Raw genomic sequence first — 11,864 nt, forward strand, 5'->3', positions numbered from 1 at the left:
AGTCTCTTGATGCTAAGTCTCACTCATTCTAGGGTTTTTCTCAATCCCTTGATGCTGAGTCTCAGCTCATTCTAGAATTTCTGTCCCACTTTGCCAGGAAGGTCCACACCCCTGGGAGTCATGTCCCACGTAGACAGGGGGAGGGTGGTGAGATTGCTTGTTGTGTTGGCTGGAAAGAGAGGCCACACACAGACCTGATCTTTGCATATGTTATTCATTCTGTCCAACCATTTCCTTTGCCTGGCAAACTCCTATTTATCCTTCTACACCCAGATTAATTACTACTTCTTTTGTGAAATCTTAATACCTCCAAGCAGAATTAGTTCCTCTTCTAGGACCTCATAGCCCTTCATTTACAACTATATTCGATCACTTGCTATGCACAATGCCTCATCATTTCCTCTGTTCTCCTCAAAGGCCTGGACTGTGGATGAGCACCTTAATTGCAACTTAAGTTGGAAAATAATAGGTATTCATCAAATGAGTGATAAGTGAGTTAATGGATGAATAAATGAATGAAATATCGATCATGAAAAAAGGTGGAGTCTAAAACTGGAAGCAGAACTGGGTAAAGTCTTGAAATATTGAAGTCAAAATATTGGGGCATTCATAGAGAATGATGGAAGAGATAAGATTTTCCTTGGAAACTTAGAAGATTCTGTATCTGTAAAACTTTGACCTAATACTAAACATAAGACATAATCTCAATCATCAACTGAAAATAGCTCAAGAAAAAGACTGCAAAGAAAAATAGATAAAATATTAGGTTAAATTGAAAGCCAGAGCCCACAAAGGACCTGAAGTCAGGAAAACATGGGGATAACTCTTAGATTTCCTGAAAACACAACAGTCACATTTTATAGAGAGACACAATCCTGAATATATTACATATTTAAGACTGACTTTTTTCTATAGAAACAAATATAAGGTAAAAGATGGCGTTCTTAGCCTGGATGACATATAGACATGGTAGCTTTGTGGCTTTTTCTGGATGCTGATCTTGCAGCCAAACCAACCACATTTACCATTGTTTTCATTTTTCTTCCCCTTTTTCAGGACTCTTTTGAGAAATTAAAGTTATACTGGCTATACTTTTATTTTCTCTACATATTTTACTCGATCTCACTGTTTCTCAATCAGGGTCAATTTGGGACCCCTCCTTTCCCTGCCCCTCTTAGGAGCCACGTGGCAATGTGGAGACATTTTTGACTGCCATGACTAGGGAGTTGTTTCTGGCATCTACTAGGTAGAAGCCAGATGATGCCAAACATCCCACAATCCACAGGGCAGCCTCCAACAACAAGGAATTGTCAGGCCTCAAATGTCAATAGTGCCAAGGCTGAGAAACCCTGCAAAGTCTATCCTAAATTGACATCATTGGGTACAATGGCAGTTGTTCGGCTGGCCAGCTTTAAGTTCGTGGTTCTCAACAAATGTAAAATATTGGGAGGCCTCTTATTTCCACTTTTGGGGTTAAAATGAGACAATTGATACATCTTATATTGTACTTCAAATTTCATTCCATTTAAAATCTATTTCAAACATGGAATTTTTTTATTAATTAAAAAAATTAACAACAAACAAACAAAACAATAAGATATCATTCCATTCTACATATATAATCAGTAATTCTTAATATCATCATATAGTTGCATATTCATCATTTCTTAGAACATTTGCATCGATTTAGAAAAAGACAACAGAAAAAGAAATAAAATGATAATAGAGAAAAAAAAGTTATACATACCATACCCCTTACCCCTTGCTTTCATTTACCACTAGCATTTCAAACTAAATTTCTTTTAACGTTTGTTCCCCCTATTATTTATTTTTATCCCATATGTTCTACTCTTTTGTTGATATGGTAGGTAAAAGGAACATCAGACACAAGGTTTTCACAATCACAGAGTCACATTGTGAAAGCTATATCATTGTTCAATCATCATCAAGAAACATGGCTACTGGAACACAGCTCTACATTTTCAGGCAGTTCCCTCCAGCCTCTCCATTACATCTTGAATAACAAGGTGATATCTACTTAATGCGTAAGAATAACCTCCAGGATAATCTCGACTCTGTTTGGAATCTCTCAGCCATTGACACTTTGTCTCATTTCACTCTTCCCCCTTTTGGTCGAGAAGGTTCTCTCAATCCTTTGATGTTAATTCTCAGCTCATTCTGGAGTTTTTCTCAGTCCCCTGATACTGAGTCTCAGCTCATTCCAGGATCTCTGTCCCATGAAACGTGGAATTTTTAGGCACTCTTTATAAGGCTAACATAAACTCCACCATTAAAACAAGCACTTAGATGACACTGTTATGGGCTATTGTGACACTGAAAGTTATAGTATTAAAATCATGCCCTCTAGTAGCTCAAGGTATTGTGAAGTTAGGTGGGATGTGAGGGCTCTGAGAAATGTCTTTGCCACATGTCCCAGCCCAAGGGTCCTTGGGCAATTGCCTTTCTGTGCTTCAGTTTTCTCTTAGGGAAATCTACAATAAAATACTAGCTCTTAAGATTGTTATGAGAACTAACTGTTAATACATGTAAAGAGATCAGAAAGCATTTAATAAATGTTAGTCATTATCCTTTCAAAACATGTTATAAATAGCTTGCTTACCAGAATGGGGGCTAATTCTATTTACTAGTCAAAGTGGTGCTGTTATGGGGCAATATGAATATAGTTTATTGTTCCAATTTATATACAATATAAATATTTTTTAATATTTTATATTTTCTTTGACCAATCAGTTTTAAAATGTTAACAATTTTTTCAGTTTTGGAGGGATTCCCTTTATTCCCATTTTTCAGGTTAGAATAATACTGTATCAATACTTTTTGTATTGTACTCCAAATTTACACACATCAAATTAGTTAAAATGTGGCTAAACTGTAATTCTTCTGGGAATCAGTAATGGTTATGACCATAGGAGGAGCAAATATCTGCACAATTTCTGGGACAAGAGGCATTATCCTGTAACTTTGTTTCTCCCAATTCCATGGTGTGCCACCAGATGGTGGCAGAAGATTCCTTTTGTATCTTAAATGGGCAGCTAAGGATATTGTTATTTAAATTGTACCTAAAACGGTCACGAGATGGTGCCAAAAGATTTCTTCTGAAATCCTAAGTGGCCAATTCTTAGTTTGTTTAAATTGGACCTAAAATAGCCCTTCAGTTATCCTATTTAATTGGACTAATACGGTACATGAGGTCAAGTGCAAACATGTCAATTCAAACATAGACCAAATAGTATTTTTCTCTGTTCTAGATCCCGGGCATAGGAAGGGACCTGAGAAACAATTTCTGTTGCTGCTAACGTAGTAAAGTTTTAAAGAAAGTGTTTTTTAAAAATCACATTTCACTAGTGATAAGTGAGCAACACCATTGCATAGAAAGGATGAGGTTCTCGGGATCTGCTCTCAAGAGTCTCATCTCCCTGCTTTGAAGGATTACTATGAAGGAAGAGCTGCCTTGGCAACCTCTGGTTTCTTTTCCTTTACACCTAAGCAAATGAGAAACAATGAGGGGTGGGGGGTGGGGGTGGAGGGGAGCTCAGGACAGAACTTCTCTGGAGTCCTGGCCTTTGTTCAAACGAAAAGCTCAAAACATGATTTTAGACAACAAAAATCAATGATACACAGAACCTCGGGTTAGCAAGAGCTCCTGTCCCTGTCCTGCTGCTCCTTCCCTGGAGCTAATGAGATGGCGGGTAGTCTGGTGCTTGCAACACACATTCGCACAGGCCGATCTATCCCAAAGGGTTAGAGAAGAATTGGACTAAGGGGCATGTAATCAGAGTAGCAGGTATACACATCTTTTGATAATTGCCATGTAAAAAGTGAACTTGAAGTCTTTCAGAATTATTGGACTATTAAAAGTGATAAGTTCTTAGAAGTTGTTTCCTCAACTTACTTCATTTCCTTTTTGTAACTTATGCAAAGAATAGGCTTAAAAAGCAATAATGACGTAAAAAAAACTGGATATCCACATGTAAAAAAATGAAAGTGAGCCCATATCTCACACTATCTACGAAAACAAACTCAAAATGGATCAACAACTTAAATGTAAGAGGTAAAACCATAATCCTCTCCGAAGAAAACATAGGAGGAAATCTTCAGGACCTGTATTTGGCAATGGATTCTTAAATGTGACACTGAAAGCACAAACAACAAAAGAAAAATAGATAAATTGAGCTTCGTCAAAATTAAAAACTTTTGTGCACTGAAGGATATCAAGACATTGAAACAAAAATGTACAGAATAGGAGAAAATTGTTGCAAATTATATATCTGATAAAAGTTTGATATTCAGAGTATATTAAAGGCCTCCTAACTCAACAATGCAAAAGCAAGCAACCCAATTAAAACATGTATGAATTTTTTCCTGTTTTCTTTTTATTTCTTTTTCTGAATTGATGCAAATGTTCTTAGAAATGATCATGATTATGAATAAACAACTACGTGGTTGAAAAAAGAAAAGAAAAAAATAATAGTATTAGAACACTGAATGAAGCTGAATGTGAGAATGATAGAGGGAGGAAGCCTGGGGGCACAAATGAAATGAGAAGGAAAGATAGATTTGTTTGTTTGTTCATATGAACTTAACCCCACAAAGGATAGGTTAAGCCTACTTAAAATTAGGCATAAGAGTCACCCCCAAGAGAACCTCTTTTGCTGCTCAGATGTGGCCTCTCTCTCTCAGCCAACATGACAAGCAAGCTCACTGCCCTCCCCCTCTCTATGTGGGACATAACTCCCAAAAGTGTGAACCTTCTTGGCAACATGGGACAAATCCTAAAATGAGCCAGGACTCAGCACCAAGAGATTGAGAAACCTTCTCATGTGAAATTGGAAGCCTCATGCATTGCTGGGAGGAATGTAAAATGTGGAGCTGCTATGAAAAATAGTTGGTGGTTCTTCAAAAAGTACACAGAATTACCATAAACATAAAGTTGTACACCAATATTAACAGTGCTATTATTCAGAATTGTCAAAAGGTGGAAACAACACAAGTGTCCATAAACAGATGTGATATATCCATACAACATATTCAGCAAAAAAAAAGGAATGAAGTTCTGATACATACTATAACATGCCTGAACCTTGAAAATATGATGTTATATGAAATAAGCCAGACACAAAAGGAAAACTGTTTTATGATTCCATTAATATGAAATATCTGGAATAAGCAAACTCGTATAGACAGAGTACAGTAGAGGACGCCAGGGACTGGGGAGTGGGGTGGAAGATTAGGGAATTATTGCTTAATGGGCAAAGAGTTTCTGTTTGGAGTGATGAAAGAGTTTTTGTAAACGATGGTGATGATGATAGAACAACATTGTAAAAAACTTAATGCCACTTTAAATTGGTTAAAGTGGAAAATGTTCATGTATGTTACTACACACACACAAAATTAATAGAAAGAAAAGGCCTTGAATTCTGGGACTAAAGAACCCTAATTTTGAGTCAAAATTGCTGAGGAACTATAGTACAAGAGGGAGGAGTAGTAGAAAAGAAGGCAAGACAGAGAAGGAGATAATTCTTCTATGATGGCAGTCTTAGTACTCTCACAACATAGCTTTTTTAATCCTCAAAATAACCCTACTGGATTGATGCTTGTGCTGGTTTGAAAGAAGTATGTCCCCTAGAAAAGTCATGTTTTAATCAAAATATCATTTTGTAAAGGTAGAATAATCTCTCTTCAATACTATATGTTTGAATCTGTAATCAGATCATCTTCCTGGATGATGTGATTTAGTCAAGAATGGTTGTTAAACTGGATTAAGGGACGACATGTCTCCACCCATTTGGGTGGGTCTTGATTGGTTTACTGGAGTTCTATAAAAGATGAAATATTTTGGAGAATGAGAGATTCAGAGAGAGCAACACTACGAAGCAGAGAGTCCACCAGCCAGCGACCTTTGGAGATGAAGAAGGAAAACGCCTCCTGGGTAGCTTCATGAAACAGGAAGCCAGGAGAGAAAGTAGCAGATGATGCCGTGTTTGCCATGTGCCCTTCCAGCCGAGAGAGAAACTGTGACTGTGTTCGCCATGTGCCTTTCCAGATGAGAGAGAAACCCTGAACTTCATCAGCCTTCTTGAACCAAAGTATCTTTCCCTGGATGCCTTTGATTGGACATTTCTATAGACTTGTTTTAATTGGGACATTTTCTCGGCCTTAGAACTGTAAACTAGCAACTCATTAAATTCCCCATTTTAAAAGCCATTCCGTTTCTGGTATATTGCATTCCAGCAGCTAGCAAACTAGAACAATGCTTTTACTTTCATTCAACAAATTAGAAACTGAGAATTTGAGAAGTCAAAAATAACTAGTAAGTTGGCGGTTCCTCAGGAAGCTAAATAAAGAATTGTCATATGACCCAGCAATACCATTGTTAGGTATTTACTCAGAGGACATGAGGGCAAGGACACAAACAGACATTTGCACACCAATGTTTATAGCAGCATTATTTACAATTGCAAAGAGATGGAAACAGCCAAAATGTCCATCAACAGACGAGTGGCTAAAAAAACTGTGCTATATACATACGATGGAATATTATGCAGCCATAAGATAGAATAAAGTTATGAAGTATGTAACAACATGGATGGACCTTAAGGACATTATGCTGAGTGATATTAGCCAGAAACAAAAGGACAAATACTGTATGGTGTCACTGATGTGAACTGACATTAGTGAATAAACTTGGAGAATTTCATTGGTAACAGAGACCATCAGGAGATAGAAATAGGGTAACATATTGTGTAATTGGAGCTGAGGGATACAGATTGTGCAACAGGACTGATTGTAAAACTCAGAAATGGATAGCACAATACTACCTAACTAATACAGTTATGTTAAAACACTGAATGAAGCTGAATGTGAGAATGTTAGGGGAAGGAGGGCTGGGGGCACAAATGAAATCAGAAAGAAAGATAGACAAAGTCTGAGATGGTATAATCTAGAAATGCCTAGAGTGTATAATGACAGCGACTAAATGTACAAATTTAAAAAACTGTTTTTGCATGAGGAAGAACATAGAAATATCATTACGGCAAGGTGTTGAAAATTCATAGTAATTAATATTTTAAAATTTTGCCTTATGTGTGAGACTAAAGCAAAAAAATGTTTATTTGGTACAAAATTTATATTTTGACTAGTGCATTTCCTAATGTAACTTACGTAGACAGCTTAATTGAACACCATAAGTACATGGAACCTTGAGTAGGGCATGAGATTTTGTTGGTTTGTCCAGAGTGATGCCCCGATAAATCCCAGAATGATTTGAACAGTGAATAAAAAAGTATTTGCAAAGTCCTCTTGGGGGAATGGTGAGAAAGGGGGGAAAATTCAACTTCCCCAAATTGAATTCTTAATATTCTCACAAGCAGTGCAGACAACCAAAGCTTTAGGCTGAGTCCCCAATCTTGGGGTTTGTTCATATGAAACTTAAGCCACAAAGGATAGATCATGTCTACTTAAAATTAGGCCTAAGAGTCACCCCCAAGAGAACCTCTTTTGTTGCTCAGATGTGGCCTCTCTCTCTCCAGCCAACACAACAAAAAACTCACTGCCCTCCCCCATCTACATGGGACATGATTCCAGGGGTGTGGACCTTCCTGGCAACATGGGACAGAGATCCTAGAATGAGCTGAGACTCAGCATCAAGGGATTGAGAAAACCTTCTCGACCAAAAGGGGGAAGAGTGAAATGAGACAAAATAAAGTGTCAATGGCTGAGAGATTCCAAACAGAGTCGAGAGGTTATCCTGGAGGTTATTCTTACGCTTAAATAGATATCACCTTGTTTGTCAAGATGTAATGGAGAGGCTGGAGGGAACTGCCTGAAAATGTAGAGCTGTGTTCCAGTAGCCATGTTTCTTGAAGATGATTGTATAATGCCATAGCTTTCACAATGTGACTGTGTGATTGTGAAAACCTTGTGTCTGATGCTCCTTTTATCTACCTTATCAACAGACAAGTAAAGCATATGTAATAAAATAAATAACAGGGGAACAAATGTTAAAATAAACTTAGATTGAAATGCTAGTGATCAATGAAAGGGAGGGATAAGGGGTATGGTATGTATGAATTTTTTTCTATTGTCTTTTTATTTTTTTTCTGAATTGATGCAAATGTTCTAAGAAATGATCATGATGATGAATATGCAACTATGTGATGATATTGTGAATTACTGATTATATATGTAGAATGGAATGCTCATATGTTAAGAATGTTTGTGTTTATTTCTTGTCATATTTTTTAAAAAAATTTTTAATTAATTTAAAAATTGAATTAAATAAATAAATTACAGGAGGAACAAATGTTAAAATAAATTTAGTAGATTGAAATGCTAGTGATCAATGAAAGGGAGGGGTAGGGGTATGGTATGTATGAATATTTTTTCTGTTTTTATTTCTTTTTCTGAATTGAGATGCAGATGCTCTAAGAAATTATCATGATGATGAATATACAACTGTGATGATATTGTGAATTACTGATTATATATGTAGAATGGAATGATCATATGTTCAGAATTTGTGTTTGTTGTTATATTTTTAAAAATTAAAAAAATAATAAATAAATAAAAAATAGAAATAAAGCTAGCAAGCAGTGGAACCAGGAATCAAACCAGGTAGTTAAGAAATGCCAAGTATGTGGATTTTAATAAAAGCTAAAGTTAACCATCCATAACCTTTAGTATTTACTCTGTGAGTGTTGTTAGAAGAGGGTACTGAAAACAGGCTGTTTCCTTTCCATTGCCTTGACCAAAGGGACAATGACCATAGAGGATATACATGTGAATATAGGTTCTGTCCAAGGGAGGGGCTCCCCTCCTCTCTAAGAAGGTCCCAAGATGTCGGACAACTTCCAGTTTAGAGCAGAAGTTCTTTCCATGCTCTATGCCATGGCCTATCTAGTAAAAACTGCCTGGTTTCCTCCAAGGTGGTAGTTTCCCTCTACAGTTATAAATATGCAATAAAAAGGAAAGTGCTTGTAAACAACTTGAGTGCATGGGCAATCTAATTAAAATCATTAAGTAATAGCTTGTGAAAAGCACAGGAAAACTAATTATTACAGAGCAGCCATGTGGGAGGATGAAAATTGCTGCGTTCTTTGGGCACAGAAAAACCCAGAAAGCTTCACAGGTCTCCTCTGAGGATCTGGTTCCTTCTTTCCATGCCCCTACTCTCATCTTAATGTCTACTTTCCTTCTTGGGAACAACCACATGCAGTGGCTCTCCAATGGCTCTCACTCCTGATTCTTCCTTCTAGTCCAGCACCTGACTTTTTATTATAAAATTCTAAGAATCATGAAAGTTTAGAACCTGAGAATTTCAGCACTGAAGGAACCTGTAGACCCCCTCGTAAAGTGACTCAGAGGATGCATGACTCTGTTTGCAAACATTTCCCTTGATGGGTAACCAGCTGTGTTAGTTAGATTCAGTTGTCAACTTGGCCAGGTGAGCATACCTAGTCTTGTTGCTGCGGACATAAGTCAATGGTACGTGAACCTCATTTGTTGCCAATTACATCTGCAGTCGGCTAGGAGGCATGTCTGCTGCAATGAGTGACATTTGACTTAATTGCCTGATGCTTAAATGAGAGAACGCAATGTAGCACAGCCTAAGCAGCTCGGCATTCCTCATCTCAGCACTTGCAGCTCAGCCCAGGCCTTTGGAGATGCAGAAAGAAGTCACTCTGGGGAAAGTTGTTGGAACCCAGGGGCCTGGAGAGAAGACCAGCAGAGACCATCCTGTGCCTTCCACGTAAGAAAGAACCTCAGTGGAAAGTTGGCTGCCTTTCCCTTTGAAGAACCAACAAAATAAATCCCCTTTTATTAAAAGCCAATCCGTCTCTGGTGTGTTGCATTCTGGCAGCTGGCAAACTAGAACACCAGCCTATGCCTGAGTGCCCTTCAGTGTGAAGGAAATAATGGCTGTGGCTGCTCTGACTGCTGTCAAGTACATTTTGTTTAAAGCTATAACCTGTCCTTTTAATCCTTCCACCTACTATTCCTCATTCTATCCCTTGGGGCCATGGAGAATAAACAAAATACCTTCTCCAAGTATTTGAAGGCAGAACTATGTTGGCTCATGCCTTCCTAGCATCCAGTTCCAGTGCCAAGAGTTGGGCAAGCCTTTCAGGTGTTCCCCCATGGGGAGCAGGGCCTGGGTGTAAAGGTCCTAGAGTTTACCTGGGAGGGGTGTTTGCCTGAGATGGCTGAATGCAGCTGTGCAAAGAGAAGAACCAGAGTCATTGTTGAGAGGAGACAAGTTCATATCTGAGAAAATGGGGTGTATGTCCGAAGTGAGAACAGGGAGCACAATCAGAACGTCAAACAGTGAATTTGGTAGTTCAGAGGGTCAGAGGAACAGGTCCAGAAGGCAGTTCAGAATGCGCGCCCTTTTACCTGGTGATTCCTACATGTCTAGTAGCCATACAGGATGAGAGACCCTCGGTTTAAACACCTCTCAATTATTCATCACGTGACAGGTTTTTACAACTGGTTATAAAGGCAGTTGTAAATCTGATCGAATTCTAGAATTTGATTGAATAGCTCAGTAAATAACTAATTGGTCACTAGATGGTAGAATCCACCTGACCCTTGTTAGTAATAGGATGTTGAGGGTATGCTTAAAATTCTATACTAGAGTTTGAGGCAGACTTTATTTGCTCAGGAAAAGTCACTTTAATGGATTGTTCTAGTTTGCTAGCTGCTGGAATGCAATATACCAGAAACGGAATGGCTTTTAAAAAGGGGAATTTAATGAGTTGCTAGTTTACAGTTCTAAGGCCGAGAAAATGTCCCAATTAAAACAAGTCTAAAGAAATGTCCAATCAAAGGCATCTAGGGAAAGATACCTTGGTTCAAGAAGGCCGATGAAGTTCAGGATTTCTCTCTCAAGTGAGAAGGCACATGGCAAACACAGTCAGGGCTTCTCTCTCAGCTGGAAGGGCACATGGCAAACACAGCATCATCTGCTAGCTTTCTCTCCTGGCTTCCTATTTCATGAAGCTCCCTGGGAGGTGTCTTCCTTCTTCATCTCCAAAGGTCGCTGGCTGGTGAACTCTCTGCTTTGTAGTGTTGCTCTCTCTGAATCTCCCTGAATCTCTCATTCTCCAAAATGTTTCCTCTTTTATAGGACTTCAGAAACTAATCAAGACCCACTCAAATGGGTGGAGACATGTCATCCCCTAATCCAGTTTAACAACCATTCTTAACTAAATCACATCACCCAGGGAAATGATCTCATTACAGTTTCAAATGTACAGTTTTGAATAGAGATTATTCTACCTTTATGAAATGGGATTTATATTAAAACATGGCTTTTCTTAGGGGGCATACTTCCTTTCAAACCAGCACATGGATCCTTATAGTTCTGTAAACATAGCTTGATATACTGCATGGAAAACACCTAGCATAGGCAGTCATAATATCAGGACTCACCACCACACTCCCTTTAGACTTGGACATTTGGAGGTAAGTTAGGCAAAGTTAGCCTTAAGGGAGAGATACAGATCATCTTGCAGAATCAAGAAATTAAGTTAAAATGTAAAAGTAATAGTATTGAGTTAATAAAACAAGTAGTCCTGGCTTCATTTGGAATATCACACTGATATTTTTCAATCCCGGGTTCATAACCCTTCTCCTTCTTCCAAATCTCTTAACGAACATTCAGTGAGATTTGGTGGCATCCTTCACAAGTTCATTGGGTACTTTGGGAAGTAATTCATCCAGATCAGGAGATCTGAGCTCATTCAGATGTCACTCATTTCACAGGTCTCTGCTGAGCCTTATGGCAGGTACTGAGGATACAATGGCAAGCTCTAAGAGAGTGCTCTCTCTCTCTCTCTCTCTCT

The sequence above is a fragment of the Tamandua tetradactyla genome, chromosome 11 (assembly GCF_023851605.1).
Source record: "Tamandua tetradactyla isolate mTamTet1 chromosome 11, mTamTet1.pri, whole genome shotgun sequence".
Classification (NCBI taxonomy): domain Eukaryota; kingdom Metazoa; phylum Chordata; class Mammalia; order Pilosa; family Myrmecophagidae; genus Tamandua; species Tamandua tetradactyla.